Below are 18,295 nucleotides of genomic sequence, written 5' to 3' on the forward strand. Positions count from 1 at the left end.
CAGAAACGGTCAACTAAGTTATAAATATATAACTAGAGAATTTCCAGTGGAATGGACTAAGTAGGGCAACTTTCTAATTGCAAATCAATCAAATATTTTCTTTACTTTACTTCCATGTTCATTCTATAAAAACCTCCTGGTGGAGCTTCTGAACCACTTCTTGTTTGCAGCTGTCTGATTCATGAATCCCCTTTTCCCAAATAAACTCTTATAATTGTACTGTGTCTCAGTTTACCTTTTAAACAATAGTAAATTTGCTCATATGCCTTTGGAGGATAAAATTTTCTACTTAGTATCTTCTTCAGATGATGAAGGAGCCATAGACTGAAGTTCGCAGTTAGTCCAGACCATTTCCCTGAATAAATGCCCCTCAACAGTGAATACTGAAGGGCCAGTTTAGTATTGTAAAACATGACTTTTTCTTTGGTCACATCTTCCTGGATCAGTGTGGAAAAATCAAGAACAGTTCAATCTTAGGCGGGTAAAGAAGGACAATCTGATTCTCACTTACAAAATTATATCCTGATACTCTATAGGTGGGAACCCATGGATGAAACTTGAAACAACGTGTAGGGGCTGGAGTAATTATATTTGGCCATGTGCAAGGTGATGTGTAGGAAGGGGAAAAATCTTTATATAGAATTAAGGGATTCATGGTATATAGAGAAGAGCTGTGGCCCAAAAGAGATATGAAAAGAGTAGCCATTTAATTGTTTATGTACCATGTATCCTTTATAGACATGCTATATAGTCCTACACCATTAATAGGGAGAAGTCTTGAAAAGTTTTAGTTTTATCCTGAATTTATAGATTTTCCATTGGTATAGCATATTTTCTATTCATTTCCCGGAGATTGTTAGTCTTAAGTAATGTGTGTGCATTTTTAGGGAGATATATATATATATTTTTAATTAAATATGATATATTTTATATTTCACTACACTATTAACACATATGTATGCATCTATTTACCTAATTATAATGTTATAATTATATTTAATGGTACATTTTGCTCAATCTTTAAGCACTATTTCTCCTACTGTATATGATCTCTTTTAAAATCTCAGTTCAGTGCCTTAAGCCTTTGCAATGCTTCCTTCAGTCTGTCACATGTATACCTGTGGTGTTCATGCATAGAATAAGGGATCCTTTTATCCATGTATTTACTTCACCAAGATTTCCTAGACTTTTTTCTCTATTTCCCCATCCAAAAGGGCATCAGAGTTTGTATCATAGTTTTAACTTTTCATACTGCTTCATGACTTAAGACCTTCTCTCTGAAAAAATCTATCAAAAAGAAATTACAGGTAACTAATTGGCAATCACTTATCCAATTTTTGACTCCCCTCAACAATCTGCCTCTTTATGTTTACACTACAGAATTTCCAGAAAGTTGCCTTTTTAAAAAATAAAATTTCCAATTTTATCTAGAATTTTAGCTGTTATCAGAATAGCCTGTACTTAAGAGAGTAATACAGCCACACCAGAAGCAGAAATGTGGCATTCTTCTTTAAAGCCATGCTAGTATGTTTACTTTTATGATGTATTTCTAGAATTTAAATAGCTAGTCATTAAGCATGTACCTTTAAAATTCTTGCCCTGAAAGAATATTGCTCAGTCTTATACTTCCTTCAACATTTTACAGAATTTATTATTTCCTCCATTTTCATTAATACTGGATATTAACAAACTTTATCATTTCTGCCACCATAAAGGAAGAAATACGTAACCTATCATTGCTTTACATTCTATTTCCTGATTACATATGATGCTGTTGATCCCCATTTGTATTACTTTTCAGCAAATTTTCTGATCATATAGTCATCTGATTTTGTTTTTTATACATTTTCTAAATCTCAGACACAGAGTGTTGGTTAGAAATATTTTCAATCCATTGGAAATTATCAGCAGTATTGTGTGTTATTTCCCTCTTGTTTTATTTTTTGCTATTTCTATGACTTTTTGTTTTTGTCTCTATATCTCTGCTATCATTCCATGCTGGATTCATCAGAGACTGTGCCTTGATATTTAGTATGTGTAGTTAAGTATGGGTATTTTATTAGGACATATGCAATGCAGTTTTGATTAAGTATATATTTTCATTTGCCTAAGTACATAAGTGGTATTGTGCTATAACTTTTATTGTGTTTCCTAATTCTTTGAGGCAACATACATTTAGAATAGTTCTATGTGGCATCTGACTGCTGCATTGTATTTTTCTGATAAGTTCCACCACATTTTACTGATGATATATACTAATGAGGGACACCTAAGTTATTCGACTCCCTGTTAATTGTGTGTAGTTACAGATGCATCTTATTTATCTAATACTGACAAGTTGTTTTCTAGAATAATTGCTTAAATTCATTCTCTGGTATAATAAAGTAACTTTGCTAATTAACTTACCTGTTTTTTTCCTTTGCCTATTTCAACATAAGCATCTAAGAACAAAAATCATTCTTAGTTTGTTCATCTTTGTTTCTACAGCATAACTCCATAGTGTCAAATAGAGAAGACAGTCAATAAGTACTTGCGGAAAGAATAAACACAATTCCTGGTTACAATTCCATGTGATATTTACTATTGTTCATTAAAAATTCTTTAGAACATCTCCTCTAAATGCATAAACTAAATGTTGAAAATATTCTAAAAATTTCTAGGTTGACCAATGGTCTGAGAATAAATTTACTTCCATTTAGGGACCACAACATGCTTCATTTAAAGAAATCTGATTTACAAAAAAAAAAAAAAAATTAATAGAATACAAGTACTAGATATTTTTCTGAAAGTATTCACTGTGCAGTCCTTTAATATGTTCTCCTAATTGGCCTAAGAGAGTGCTGAAAACAGATAATTACATTTTTAGTAAAATGTTTGAGCACTGAAGAAACTTCATAAGAAATTGTTAGCAGATGTTGCTGTACAATATTAGTAATAAGTATAGATAAAATGTCTGTGGATATATAAGTTAACAGATCAAATAATTTTATTCATAAAATTCTTTTAGTGTACTCAAATTAGAAACATGTCTAAGAAGGAGTGCAATAAGTCTTTTCATTTTACAGTATTACAAAGATGAGCTCATTCTCTATCTGGAGCATCTTTGGGTTATCTTGAAGAGATACTGTCAGTAGTCCAGACTGCTGACATTGATGTGATTGATCTGAATGAGCACAGCTGTCAGGAGCTAAATTTTATTTTTACAACAAGGAGAGTATCCTTTGGAAGTTGTTCCAAGAAGCATTCTTTTTATTTTTCAATAAAAATGTAATAAATATTCAAAGATTTATGTTTTACAGAGAAGTTAACTTTCTGTTATTTTACAGGTTGTCATAATCTAAGAAAGACTCTGAATAAAACCAGTGTGGCATAGGAAGCAAGGATATAAAGAGTCACTTAGCCACTTAGCACATTTCGTGTTTTGTGAAATGCTTCATTGTGGAAATGTAATAATGCCTCAAGAACAAGATTATGATTTCAGCAGCATTTATTAAGAAGATACCATTAATGACAAATCTGATTTATAAAAAAGATTTTATTTTGATTTAATTTTGATTTTAAACTCTTGATTTACGATAAAATTTTTTGTAAAACATTTGTCAGTGGATAACAAATGTAGTTTGCATTGTATGGCATGAAAATTTTTGTTTTAGAGCATATGAATTAATAGATAAATTATTTCTAAGTTTCTGTAGTCATCCACTTATTCTTCCAATATATAAAATAAAAGCATTACCTTTACAAACTGCAACTTATGTTTAAGCTACTGGTTACAGAATATTATTATAAACTACCTTCTCCAATTGTAAATCATGTCAGCATAGAAAAAAGTACTGTGTACAAAAAATTATGGATATAGCATATTATAATTAATAGAACAAGCCATACAAATGGAAGAGTTCAGTTATTATAGTCAGGAGTAGAGATGAATGGTAGTAGAGAAAGCTTCACATTAAACGTTTATTTTAGAATCCTCAAATAATACCTATAAATCTTATCTAGATTATTTTCCTTTATAATCTGTTTAATAACAAATCTAGACATTACTTGTCTAAATACATCTGTCAAATGATAGTGAAGAAAGTTGGCTCTCATCAATGACAACCTGGCTTTAGTGTCTAAGAATTACATTCACTAAGAGAGTCCTGAAAATATGATACGTATTGAGCTTCAAACTGCTGTATTTTCAGCCTCACAGAATATAGAATTTTTCTGGAGTGCACCAGTGTAAATATATATGGCTAGCTAGCCTTTGTGCTGATACATATGAGTGTATCCATAAGTATTTAGATAGTTATCCTTGGACTGTTTCTGTGGTTAAAATAAATGACTGCATGACTGCATAGTTTTGTAACATCTTCTGTGAAGTAATATTTTTAAAACTAAAAAAATTAAAAAATTTTTAAACAACGTGAACCTATTGACAGACTTTTTTAAAATTAGGCTTTTAAAAGAAGGGCTCATTTTGGGCATTGGTACCTAGATTGAAAATATGTAATTGTCAGTGACGTCACCTTGAAGTAACTAATGTTCTTTCAGATTGTCTTAACTAAGTTAATATGAATATTTTGATGTAAATCATTGTCACGGTTCAAACGTATTTACTGCATTAACAAAATAGTCATTTCAACTAATAATAAATATTCAACATATGGTAAGATATTGGTTTAAAGCATGCTATTCATTCAATAAACCTCAACTGAAATGCAAGATCATTGAATAAGCTGACAGCATTATTAGATGTATTCTATCTGCATGAACTATTTGGGTGTTGTGAAAAAAAACTCATAATCTCCTTTAATTAAAAATATGGGCCAGGCACAGTGGCTCACACCTGTAATCCCAACACTTTGGGATACTGCGGTGGGCAGATCACGTGAGGTCGGGAGGTTGATGCCAGGCTGACCAACATGGAGAAATCCCATCTCTACTAAAATACAAAATTAGCCAGGCAAGGTGGTGCAAGCCTCTAATCCCACCTACTCAAGGAGGCTGAGGAAGGAGAATTGCTTGAACCTGGGAGGCGGAGGTTGTGGTGAGCCGAGATCACGCCATTGCACTCTAGCCTGGGCAACAAGTGCGAAACTCCGTTTCAAAAAAATAAAATAAAATAAAAAAATGCAGGTGAATGTTAAAATTTGTTTCGTTTTGTTTTTTTCGTACTCTCTTACATTCTGGCATTACAAAATGCTCTAGCCTTCTCTTGTGTACTTCATGTCTCAGTCCTAGAATTAGTTGTTTCTTAAGGATCCCTGGTGTCTTTTACTGGAGAATGCTATTAGAAAGAAGGATCTATGTGCTAAGTGTGGTCCTTGCTATTGGGGTGACTTTGCTTCTAAGCCCTCTCAGGAGGTAGAGCAAGGAGATACATGCATGTATAATAACATGAAAATAAATCCGTATCTATAAATATTCATCTATGCATTCATTTGTATCTGTTTTAATCAAAACATGTTTATGCTGATATATCCAACCCTAATCTACATGGAGAATTCCAACCTCCTCTGCTTGCTTATCTGTAACAATTCACACAAATAATGAGAAACTGGGCTCCCACTGGCATGGAAGGGAAGTGCTCGGAAGGGAAGGGTGTAGTCCCTTTAAGTGATACAGAAGGGTGTAGTCCCTTTAAACGATATGGAAGGGAGAAGGGGAGTGCTGGGTTGAGGAGGGCATGGTCCCTGGCTAAGGCTTCACCCCCAGGCCCTTACCAGGGGACCTAGATGAGGACAGGCATTCTTGTTTTCCTGCCAATATGTTGCATTTCCCAAGACCACCCTGGCCTGCCATGCCCCCGTCCTGTGCCTATAAAACCCCTGAAACCCAGACAGACAGACATTCAGGTGGCTGGACGTCGAGGGGAGCACATCAGCAGGCACCGGCACACCAGCAGTCCACTGACCAGCAAAGTGTCTCAGAGTTCGGGTGGGGCAGTCACAGGAGAGCCCGGGCTGCGGAGCCACCCAGCTCCAGGGGAAAACCATCTCCCTTCTGCCTCTCCCACCCACTGAGAGCTATTTCCACTCAATAAAATATTGTACTCATTCTCCAAGTCCACGTGTGATCCAATTCTTCCAGTGCACCAAGGCAAGAACCCAAGGATACAGAAAGCCCTTTGTCCTTGCGACAAGGCAGGGGTCTAATTGAGCTGGCTAACGCAAGCTGCCTATTGTCAGCTAAGCTGAAAGAGCACACTGTGACCACCCACTGGGGGCTTCAGCTGTAAACATTCACCCGTAGACACTGCGTTGGGGTCGGAGCCCCACAGTCTGTCCATCTGTATCCTCCCCTAGAGGTTTGAGCAACGGGACACTGAAGAAGCAAGCCACACCTGCATACCACGCCCTGTGAGGGGACAAGGGAACTTTTCCCGTTTCACAACTACCGGTCATCGACTTACTGTTTAATTCCAGTATATATGCATAATAATATCAGAGTTGTTCACGTATACCCCCATGGGAAACAACTTTATCAGGTACATACAGTGCTGACGCACAGCTCCTTTCCCTTTAGTCTTAAAGTCTTTACTCATTTCCAAAGTTATTTAGCTCAGCAGTTTTTTCTCCTATTTCCTTTAGTGAGATTGTCTCATACATTTATAATACAGTTAGATTACTTTGTCACAAACTCTATTCTATCTAGGATTCTGTGGCCTTGTAAATGACGTTTTAAAATTTGTATCCATTAGGCATTAATTTTTTTCAGTTTCATGTATTTACCATTGCAGTATTATTTAGAATAATTTTCTTCCCCTAAAAATTTCCCTGTGTTTCACCTAGTCATCTTTTCTCCCTCTTATGCACCCATGGCAATCATCTGTTTATAATGTTTTTAGTAGTGAATTGTCTAAAATGTCATATAATTGAAATTATACAGCATGTGCACTTTCAGAATGGCTTCTAAGATTCCTCCATGTCTTTATGTGGCTTGGTAACATTTTTTAATGTTGAATAATTTTTCATAATATGGGTATATCTCAACTGATTTGTCTATTGACCTTTTTAACACCATCTCTGTTTGTTTCAGTTTTTGGCAATTATGAATAAAGCTGCTGTAAATATTCATGGGGAGCTTTTATGTGGATATAAGTTTTTAAATCAGTTGGGTAAATACCTAGGTTTAACTGTGTTAAAAATTATTTTAAAAATATTACCAAAAGGAATGAGAGGTTTTCAGGGGATATATGAAGCAGTATATTGCTAGGTCTTAAAGAATATGTTTTTGAGAAAAAAAAACACTCATATTATGGTTGCTGTAGCATATAGAAATATTAGTGGAAGAAATAAATAAACTGGGACCATTTTATGTACTTGGCATGCTTTCAAAATTTAAAATATCATTTTATTTATTTGCTATACAAAAATTGAACCCATAATGGTTTTTGAAGAATATAATAAATATTAAATAATTGATTAGAGCAAATGGGTATTTTCAGAATGAAGGCACAAGTGACATTTTATTTGAATTAAGTAAATGAGTATATAATGTAATGCTAAAGTAAAATAGAAAAAAACATTTAAGATGCTTTGCATTTCAGGGAGGAAAGCTTGATATAGAGAAATTTTTTCAGGGTGTTAAATTGAATGCTTCTGCTCTTTATTAAAAATATTTATTACATGGAAAACTTCATTCTGATATCTGTTGGTACTAATGAGTTTGTTTTAGAGGAGACCTTCATTTATAGAAGAAATGGAAAAATTACACTTATAAGCTAAGGATTGCATATTACTGCAAGAGCAAATTATTGAAGCATACTAAAGTAAGTTTTCTTAAAAATGCAACACATTCTAGGCTCAGGAAACAAGATAGGCAAGTTATTAATATATTGAGTTTCATGAAAGTAGTGATTAACTTTTGGAGCATACCTATGGGAAATATGTTTGAATAGTTTCATACTGTATCAAAGAGACAGTATGTGTAAAAGCGATTTGACATGAGAAAATTTTTAGCTTGATTATAAGATTTTTGAAAATGTCTTTATCTTTAAACATCAGAAATTGTTAAAGCGTAGCTTGTTGAAGTATAACTACTATAAACATTAAGATGAAATTGTATACAGAATTTTTTCTGAAATTATAAATTTTAATGCATAAAGTAAATTTTCTACATAAATATAATTTTTCCTAATTCAAAATATTTATAGACATTTTACAATTGTAATTTAATTTAAGTCTATCTAAAGTGAATTATGTACCTCCATGTCTCTTTAAAAGTAGTATATAGAACATATATTGATGGTTTGGTTCTTCTATTAGAGACGTGAATTGCTAATCAGGGCTGTGAAACAAGGATGCCATGTCACCATCAACAATGGTGTCTACTTTATGGTCTTTAAGTGTTTATAATTTATTTCATATTCTTTTTTTCTGATAGCTTTTGCTGTTATCAGATGTTTTGCTGCTTATAATCTGCTGGTTCTTTTGATACCTGATTGGCAAGTGAATGTGTTTCAGCTTCTCACATTGATTTGGAGACCGTGTTCTAGATAATCTCAAAAATCTAGTTAATCTGAATAATCCAGTTAATCTGAAAAAGATATAACTCTGAAACACAAAGTAAGCCGTTGTAGGCACCCACTGAGAGACACATAGGTGGCATCTTACAAATCAGTGTTCAATCTTTCAGTCATAAAGGCTGGTGAAAATCTTGACCAGTATATCAATCATTGGTTAAACAGAAGCCTCAAGTTCAGTTCCCTTTTCTTTTCAAGAGAATTCATACTTCAAAATATTTTGGGAAATTAATATTTCTATACATTTTTTTGCAATGTATGCAGTATTTCCATGACTCTACTTATGACCATGAGTTTGAAGGAGTGTTATTATGAAAGGGCAATCACAGTTCTTACAGTTGTCTATCAAGTGGTCATGAAAAATCATATTAAAGTAAATCTCAGGAGGTATATTCTAATTAGAGTTTACAGCAAGCTGCTTTAGGAGACTGCAGCATTTTCAGTGGTATTCAGTGTGTGTTCAGAAAATTTAGGGCAGAGTTAACTCAGAACAATTTTGTGCCAATATAACACTTTTGACACTTTCATTCACTTAAAAAAATTTATTCTACAAGCATTTGCAGTACTATGATGTGCTATGTAAATAAAATGTGCATCAGCATTCCTGAAGACCGCTATATATTTCCTTTCAGTTCTTTGTTAGAAATATATAATGTAAAGAAAAAGTAGTAAATCCTTTAAGACTTGCTTTTCCTATTTAATAAAACTTGTGTCCTTTTAATTCTTATTTATGTATTTATTTATGAGTCAGGGCTTACTCATGTTGGAGTGCAGTGCTCAATCACAGCTCACTGCAGTCTCAAACTCCCAGGCTCAAGTGACCCTCCTACCTCAGCTTTCCTGGTAGCTGAGACAACAGGCATGCACCTCCTGCACAGCTGATTTTTAAATTTTGTGTAGAGATGGGGGTCTCCCTTGTTGCCCAGGCTGGTTTGGAACTCCTGAGATCAAGTGATCCTCCTGCTTTAGCTTCCTGAAATGCTGGGATTATGGGCATGAGCTACTGTGCCTGATCACTTTGCTTCTTATTTTAAACTCTTTACCATTTTCCTGTTGTTAACAACCACACTCACTGAAAAATAAAACATTTAAATGTTAGTAATAATTATTTAAAATTCTCAAAATTTGTTTTTAAAGACAGGAACTTAAGATAGCTACGAAAAATATTCCAGAGTATTCCAGAGATACTCTACAAACTTCGTTAGGTAATTAGTTTGAACACAGATTTAATCATGAAGATGTATTGATGCTGTAAAAGGAAAACAAAGAAAAATTGCAATTTTTGATATTTTCCAGTTTAAAAAATTTCAGGTTATGTAGGTTTTTATACTCATAATTTCCTGAAATATATACAAGGTATGGGGATCATAAATCAAGAGAAAATAACTGGATGAAGATGAGACATAAACATGTGTTTGCACAGTAATTACTGAGCTTTTGTGTTTACTTGCAATTGAGCAGAATAAATTTGTTTTCAAATATAGAGATGACAGATTTTTTCTTATATCATATACTTTTATAACCAGTCCCATGTCCAAAATGAAAAGCACTATAAATTTCATCACTTTTTATTACCAAACTAATTTATTTCTTAGGGTTCAAAACTTTCTTAAGATGACTTCCTGGTCTGTATGTAGATCCAGCTTCTTTTTTTTTTTTTTTTTTTTGAGTCAGAGTCTTGCTCTATTGCCCAGGCTGGAGTGCAGTGGCATCATCTCGGCTCACTGCAAGCTCCGCCTCTTGGGTTCATGCCATTCTCCTGCCTCAGCCTCCCGAGCTCCCGAGTAGCTGGGACTACAGGTGCCCATCACCTTGCCCGGCTAATTTTTTGTATTTTTAGTAGAGACGGGGTTTCACTGTGTTAGCCAGGTTGGTCTCGATCTCCTGAACTCGTGATGCACCCGCCTCGGTCTCCCGAAGAGAACCAGCTTCTTAATCCTCAAGCTCAAATTCCAAGTACTGTGGGCCTAAACAGTGAATATGGACATAACCATCTTCACCGCTGCTGCTGTAACTCTTGCCATTTGAAGGGAAGGCAACCCTGTTGACAGTTGTGAAGTAACTCTTGACTCTTCCAAACTATTTTTCAAAGGCCGGATGGAAGAACCTGGGCTCAAACCTGCCAGTCCTGTTGGAGGTTGTGGTTACATCCATGGCTTTCTCTCTGTTACCCAGTATCACATGGTCATTATAATTGGGGAAAGGGCATCTGAGTTGATGAGATGTTCTGTCCAGAAAGTCTCTTGATGTTCAAGAGTTGTAGAATCAAAGAACTTGGCTGTGTTGTCCTTGGTTGCAGTGACAAACATGATCATGTCCTTGGATAACTTGATGTTACTGATCTTCTGGGAGTGCTATTTAACACTTACCAATACCTCTCCAGATGTGGCATTATACTGGTTGGACACTCCACTCTTGTGGTCTGTGATGATGCACTCCCTTGGGGGGTCCTCAAAAAGCACTGGTGATATTATAGTCATTGTAAAGGATTTTCATGTATGTCTCATTGCTGTCAATCTGCCTTAGGTCCTGCAGATAAAAGAAGCTCACAAAGCACTGGTAGCCCATCTGCTTGTCTGTAGAGAATATAGTGATATTGTTCCCAAAGTCCTTGCCACAGGTCTGGACAGCTAAATCAGTTTTGAGTAGGGCCAACTGCTTCCCTGTCCCAGAGATGACAGCTGTTGTCAGCTGAGCCAGGGAGGACATGCTTGGTGTGCCAGTCACTGTCCATGCAGCACACAGCTGCTGTATGGTCCACGTGGGTGCCCAGCCTCTCACCGTTCACAGAGTAACACACATTGACGATCATCCCACTGGGGACAATATATATTCTAGTTGTTCGTTTCTTATTTCTGGAAGGACTCCTTGATCCTCTTTATAGATCATAATACAGACAGGGTCCAAAAATATGGCAAATGTCATAAGTAAATGCACAGCACAAGATTCAATTTGGAGTAGTTGACTTTAAGATTTTGCCTAAGGAGAAACTGAGATGTGAACAAGCACACCCTTGACATTTTATAGAGTGTAACACCAAGTAAAGCAGGGATTATTCATAATTGTTAGAAAACTCTATTTCTGAAAGTAGTAAGATGCAAAATAGAGTTTGATGTGTAGCTGGAAAGTAAAAAATAATTTCAAACTTAGCATAAAGTTTATTTCTATAATCAGAATTTAGGGTGGAAGTGGAAAAATTCATCAAGATTGATTGGGTAAAAGTAATATTTTCTTTATTTTAATTTAAACAATTTACAATAATTTTGTAGCCAAAATACAAGAATACCTTTAGGATTTAATTAAGTAGAACATGAATTGATCTATAATGGTATGTTTTGTCTTCCACACATCTTTCAATGAACAATAATGTCTTTACATTACTGAAAGACATTAATGATAAAGAGCCTTTATCACTGAGCCTCCAAAGGCACAAGGCAACATTTGGCTACTTCAGCAGGGGCAGGGTAACTGAGAAAGCCTTACCCCAGGCACCATGGGACACAGGGCCACAACAAAGTTGACAGAGAAGTTTCTACCTTCTGCCCTGTACAGCAGAAGATACCCAGTAGTGGGATTGCTGGATCAAATGACAGTTCTACTTTTAGTTCTTTAAGGAATCTCCATACTGTTTTCTATAGTGTTTGTACTAGTTTACATTCTCGCCAGCAGTGTAAAAGTGTTTCCTTTTCACCACATCTATGACATCAGCTATTTTTGATTTTTTAAATTATGGCCATTCTTGCCCTTCTTGCAGGACTAAGTAAGGTGGTGTCTCGTTGTACTTTTAATTTGCATTTCCCTTACAGTTAGTGATGTTGAGCATTGTTTTCCTATGTTTGTTGGCCATTTGTATATCTTCTTTTGAGAATGTCTGTTCATGTCCTTTGCCCATTTTCTTTTCTTTTTTTTTTTTTTTTTTGAGATGGAGTCTCACTCTGTCACCAGGCTAGAGTGCAATGGCACAATCTTGGCTCACTGCAACCTCCCCCTCCTGTGTTCAAGCAATTCTCCTGCCTCAGCCTCCTGAGTAGCTGGGACTACAGGCATGTGCCACCACTACCAGCTAATTTTTGTATTCTTAGTAGAGACAGGGTTTCACCATGTTGGCCAGGATGATCTTGATCTCTTGACCTCGTGATCCACCTGCCTCGGCCTCCCAAAGTGCTGGGATTAAAGGCATGAGACACCACACCTGGCCCTTTGCCCATTTTTGATGGAATTATTTTTTTTCTGGGCAATGTGTTTGAATTCCTTGTAGATTCTGGATATTAGTTCTTTGTCAGATGCACTGTTTGCAAGTATTTTCTTTCACACTATAGGTTGTCTCTTTACTCTGCTGATTGTTTCTTTGGCTGTGCAGAAGCTTTTTAGTTAAGTAGGTGCCATCTATTTATCTTTGTTTTTGTTGCATTTGCTTTTGGATTCTTGGTCATGAAGTCGTGAAGACTTGCCAATGTCTGGAAGAGCTTTTCTGTTGTTATCTTTTAGATATTTTTACGATTCCAGGTCTGAGATTTAAGTCTTTGATCCATCTTGGGGTTGGTTTTTGTATAATGTGAGAGATGAGGATCCAGTTTCATTCTTCAACATGTGGCTTGCCAATTATCCCAGCACCATTTGTTGAATAGGGCGTCCTTTCCCACTTTATGTTTTTGTTTGCTTTTTCAAAGATAAGTTGGCTGTAAAAATTTGGCTTTATTTCTGTGTTCTCTATTCTGTTCCATTGGTCTATGTGCCGATTTTTATACCAATATCATGCTGTTTTGGTAACTGTAGCCTTGTAATATAGTTTGAAGTGGGTAATGTGATGCCAACAGATTTGTTATTTTTGCTTAGTCTTGCTTTGGCTATGCAGACTCTTTTTTTTTTTTTTGGTTGCACATGAATTTTAGGATAGTTTTTTCTAGTTTTGTGAAGAATGATGATAGTGTTTTTGTGGGAATTGAATTTAATTTGTAGATTGCTTTTGGCAGTATGGTCATTTTCACAATATTGATTCTATCCATTCATGAGCATGGGATTGTTTCCATTTGTTTCTTTGTGTCATCTATGATTCCTTTCAGCAATCTTTTGCAGTTTTCCTTTTAGAGGGGTTTCACCTCCGTGTTTAGGTATATTCCTAAGTATTTTATTTTATTTTTTGCAGCTGTTGTAAAAGGGCTTGAGTTCTTGAATTGATTCTCAGATTTGTCATTGTTGGTGTATAGCAGTGCTACTAGTTTGTTTACATTGATTTCATATCCTGAAACGTTACTGAATTCATTTGTCAGATCCAGGAGCTTTTTGGATTAGTTTTTAGGGCTTTCTAGGTTTACAATCATATCATCAGTGAACAGCGACAGTTTGACTTCCTCTTTACCATTTGGATGCCCTTTATTTCTGTCTGTTGTCTGATTGCTCTGACTAGTACTTCCAGTACTATGTAGAATAGAAGGGGCGAAAGTACACATCCTTGTCTTGTTCCAGTTCTCAGGGGGAATGCTTTCAACTTTTCCTGGTTAAGTATAATGTTGGCTGTGAGTTTGTCATAGATAATTTTATTACTTTGTATGCCCCTTCTATGCTGATTTTGCTGAGAGTTTTAATCATAAAGGGATGCTGGATTGTCACATTCTTTTTCTGCATCTATTGAGATAATCACACGATTTTTGTTTTTACTTCTGTTCATGTGATGCATCACATTATAGACTTGCATATGTTAAACCATCCCTGCATCACTGATTTAAACCCAAATTGATTATGGTGTATTATCTTTTTGATAGGCTGTTGAATTCTGTTACCTAGTATTTTGCTGAGGATTTTTGCATTTATGTTCAGGGATATTGGTCTATAGTTTTCTTTTTTTGTTATGTTATTTCCTGGCCTTGGTATTAAGGTGATACTAGCATCATGGAATGATTTATGGAGGATTTCCTCTTTCTCTATCTTCTGAAATAGTTTCAGTAAGATTGGTAAAAATTATTCTTTGAATGCCTGATATACTTCAGCTATGAATCCATCTGGTCCTGGACTTCTTTTTTTGGCAATTTTTTATTACAGTTTCAATCTCACTACTTGTTATTAATCTGTTCAGAGTTTTTATTTCTTCGTGATTTAATATAGAAGGGTTGTGTATTTCCAGGAATTTATCCATCTCTTCCAAATTTTCTAGTTTGTGTGTGAAAACGTGTTCACAGTAGCCTTGAACAATCTTGTATTTCTGTGGTATCAGTTTTAATATCTCCTGTTTTGTTTCGAATTAAGCTTATTTGGATATTCTCTTTTCTTTTCTTGGTTAATCTTGCTAATAGTCTATCAATTTTGCTTCTGTTTTCAAAAATACAGCTTTTTGTTTTATTTACTTTTTGTATGTTTTTGTTTAAATTTTATTTAACTCTGATCTGACCTTGGTTATTTATTTTCTTCTGCTGGATTTGGGTTAAGTTTGTTCTTGTTTCTGTAGTTCCATAAGGTGTGATCTTAGAATTTCTATGTGTGCTCTTTCAGATTTTTTAATGTAGGCATTTAATACTATGAGCTTTCCTCTTACACTGCTTTTGCTATGTTTCAGAGGTTTTCATAAGTTGTGTGACTATTATTGTTTAATTCAAAGAATGTTTTAATTTCCATCTTGATTTTATTATTGACCCAAAAATTATTCAAGAGCAGAATATTTAATTTCCATGTATTTGCATAGTTTTGAGGGTTCCTTTTGGAACTATTTTTTTTTTAATTTTATTTCACTGTGGTTTGAGAAGGTACTTGATATAATTTTGACTTTCTTAAATTTATTAAGACTTGTTTTGTGGCTTATCATATGGTCTATCTTTTAGAATATTCCATCTGCTGAAGAAAATAATGTATATTCTGCAGTTGTTGGGTAGAATGTTCCATAAATATCTGTTAAATTTATTTGTTCTAGGGTATAGTTCAAGTCCATTGTTTCTTTGTTGACTTTCTGTCTTGATGACCTCTCTAGTGTTGTCAGTGGAGTGTTGAAATCACTCATTATTATTTTGTTGCCATCTATCTCTTCTCATGTCTCGTAATAATTGTTCTATAAATATGGGAGTTTTCATGTTAGGTTCAAGTATATTTATTATTGAGATATTTTCCTGTTGGTCTTTTTCTTTTATTATTATGTAATGTCACTCTTTGTCTTTCCTAACAGTGTTTGCTTTAAAGTCTGTTTTGCTAATATAAGAATACCTAGCTACTCCTGCCAGGTAGGGTGGCTCATACCTCTAATCCCAGCACTTTGGGAGGCCGAGGCAGGCACAGTAAGAGATCAGGAAATCGAGACCATCCTGGCCAATATGGTGAAACCCAGTCTCTACTAAAAATACAAAAATTAGCCAGGTGTGGTGACATGTGCCTATAACGCCAGCTACTTGGGCAGCTGAGGCAGAAGAATCTCTTAAACCCGGGAGGTGGAGGTTGCAGTGAGTGGAGATTGCACCACTGCACTCCAGTCTGGGAGACAGAGTGCAACTCTGTCTCAAAAAAAAAAAAAAAAAAAGAATAGCTAGCTACTCCTGCTTGCTTTTGGTGTCTATTTGCATGGAATATCTTTTTGTATCCTTTTACCTTATGTATTAAGTGAGTCTCCTGAAGACAGCAGATTCTTGGTTGGTGGATTTTTTTCATTCTACCATTCTGTATTTTTTAAGTGGAACATTTTAATGTTAGTATTGAGATGGGAGGTACTATTTTATTCATCATGCCAGTTTTTGCCTGAATACTCTGTGTGTGTGTGTGTGTGTGTGTTATTGTTTTATATACTCTGTGAGATTTATGCTTTAAGGAGGTTCTATTTTGGAGTATTTTGAGGTTTTGTTTCAAGATTTTTTTGTTTTTTCCTTTTAAGGATCAAAAAGTTTAATAGCCAAGAAAGAAGGAAGGAGAAAACAGCTCCCTCTGACAGAGACAGAGGGAGGGGGGGTTCAAACAAAGAGAAAACCCCCAGTTTCAAGATTTAGAACTCCTTTTAGCATTTTTTGTAGTGCTGGCTTGGTAGTGGTGAATGCTCTCAGTATTTGTTTTTCTGAGTAAGACTATCTCTCCTTCATTTATGAAGTTAAGTTTGTCTGGATACAAAATTTTTGGCTGGCAATTATGTTGCTTGAGGATGCTAAAGATAGGACCCCTGGCTTGTAGGGTTTCTGCTGAGAAATCTGCTGTTAATATGATAGGTTTTTCCTTATAGGTTACCTAATGCTTTTGCCTCACAGCTCTTAAGATTCTTCCCTTTGTCTTGACTTTAGATAATCAGATGACTGTGTGCCTGGGTGATGATCTTTTTTTGATGAATTTCCCAGGTATTCTTTGAGCTTCTTTGATTTGGGTTTCTAGATCTCAAGTGAGGGCCCGGAAGTTTTCCTTGAGTATACCCTCAAATATGTTTTCCAAACTTTTAGATTTCTCTTCTTCCTCAGGAATACTAATTTTTCTTAGGTTTGTCCATTTAATCTAACCTCAAATTTCCTGGAGGCTTTGTTCATTTTTTAAATCCTTTTCTCTTTATCTTTCTATGATTTGGTTAATTTAAAAGCCTTTTCTTCCAGCTCTGAAGTTCTCTCTTCTATTTGTTCAATTCTATTGTTGACAATTTCCAGTGCATTTTTTTTTTTTTGTATTTCTGTAAGTGTGTCTTTCATTCCAGGCATTGTGATTTTTTTTTTCTTTATGGTATCTATTTTTCTGGAGCATTTTCATCCATATTCTGTATTTTTCAAAATTTATTTAAGTTGGTTTTCATTTTTCTCTTGTATCTCCTTGAGTTGTTTAATAATCAACTTTATGAATTTTTTTTACCTGGCAATTCAGTGATTTCTTCCTGGTTTGGATCCAGTTCTAGGGATCTAGTTTGGTCTTTTGTGGAGGTGTTATAGAACCTTGTTTTGTCATAATACCAGAATTACTCTTCTGATTCCTTCTCATTTGGGTAGACTATTTTAGTGGAAAAATCTGGAACTCAAGGGTTGCTGTTCAAATTCTTTTGTCCCACGGGATGGTCCCTTAATGTGGTGCACTCCCACTCCCCCTAGGGATAGGGCTTCCTGCAAGCCAGACTGCAGTAATTGTTGCCCTTCTAGGTCTAGCCACGCAGCAGGGCTACTATGCTCTGGCCTGCTGCTGGGAATGTCTTCAAAGAGTCCTGTGATGCCATCTATCTTCAGATCTCCCAGATGTGAATACCAGCATTTGCTCCAGGGAGGTGGCAGGGATGTGAAGTAGACTCTGTGAGAGTCCTTGGTTGTAGATATGTTTAGTGTGCTAACTTTCTTGAATGCTGGTTATGCTAGCTGTGAAGTTGTCACATGGACAGACTCAGGACCACTGGTTAGCCATGATGTTGCGGGCAGTGGAATAAGCTGTTATTTTCCTCTTTCTTGGAGCAGACTTATTCTGTCATGAGTTGCTATAATGTTTTAAGTTGGTTGGCTTCCAGCCAGGAGGTGGCAATTTCAAGAGAGCATCAGCTGCAATAATAGAAGGGGGACATAAGCTTGCCTTAAGACGGCCAGGATTAGTATTTGGTTTTCTCAGGTGATGAACGAGGTCATAAAGGTCCCAAGAGTTGGTCTTTTGTGATTGACTATTGGGGGTGGGTAGAAAAATACCATCACATGGGAACAGGATTAGGCAGGTCTGAACTCAGACTCTCCTTGGGTGCAGCTTGCCACAGCCACTGTTGGGGCTTGCAGGTAGTTCTCAGGCTAATGGGGTTATGTTCCAGAGGGGATTATGGCTGCTTCTGTTGCCAGGGAAGTGGAGGAAAGCCAGTAGTGATAGGCTTCACCC

General features: G+C 35.7%; 1 protein-coding gene and 1 pseudogene across 2 annotated transcripts in view; one reads left to right on the top strand and one right to left on the bottom strand.

Moving 5' to 3' along the window:
• The window catches only part of LOC129534673 (putative uncharacterized protein encoded by LINC00575), a 403,213-nt gene that overhangs the window by 80,986 nt on the left and 303,932 nt on the right, over window positions 1-18,295 (top strand). The window lies entirely within an intron of this gene.
• On the bottom strand, window positions 10,445-11,324 carry LOC101134838 (eukaryotic translation initiation factor 3 subunit I-like; annotated as a pseudogene).

The sequence above is a fragment of the Gorilla gorilla genome, chromosome 6 (genome assembly GCF_029281585.2).
Source record: "Gorilla gorilla gorilla isolate KB3781 chromosome 6, NHGRI_mGorGor1-v2.1_pri, whole genome shotgun sequence".
Lineage (NCBI taxonomy): Eukaryota > Metazoa > Chordata > Mammalia > Primates > Hominidae > Gorilla > Gorilla gorilla.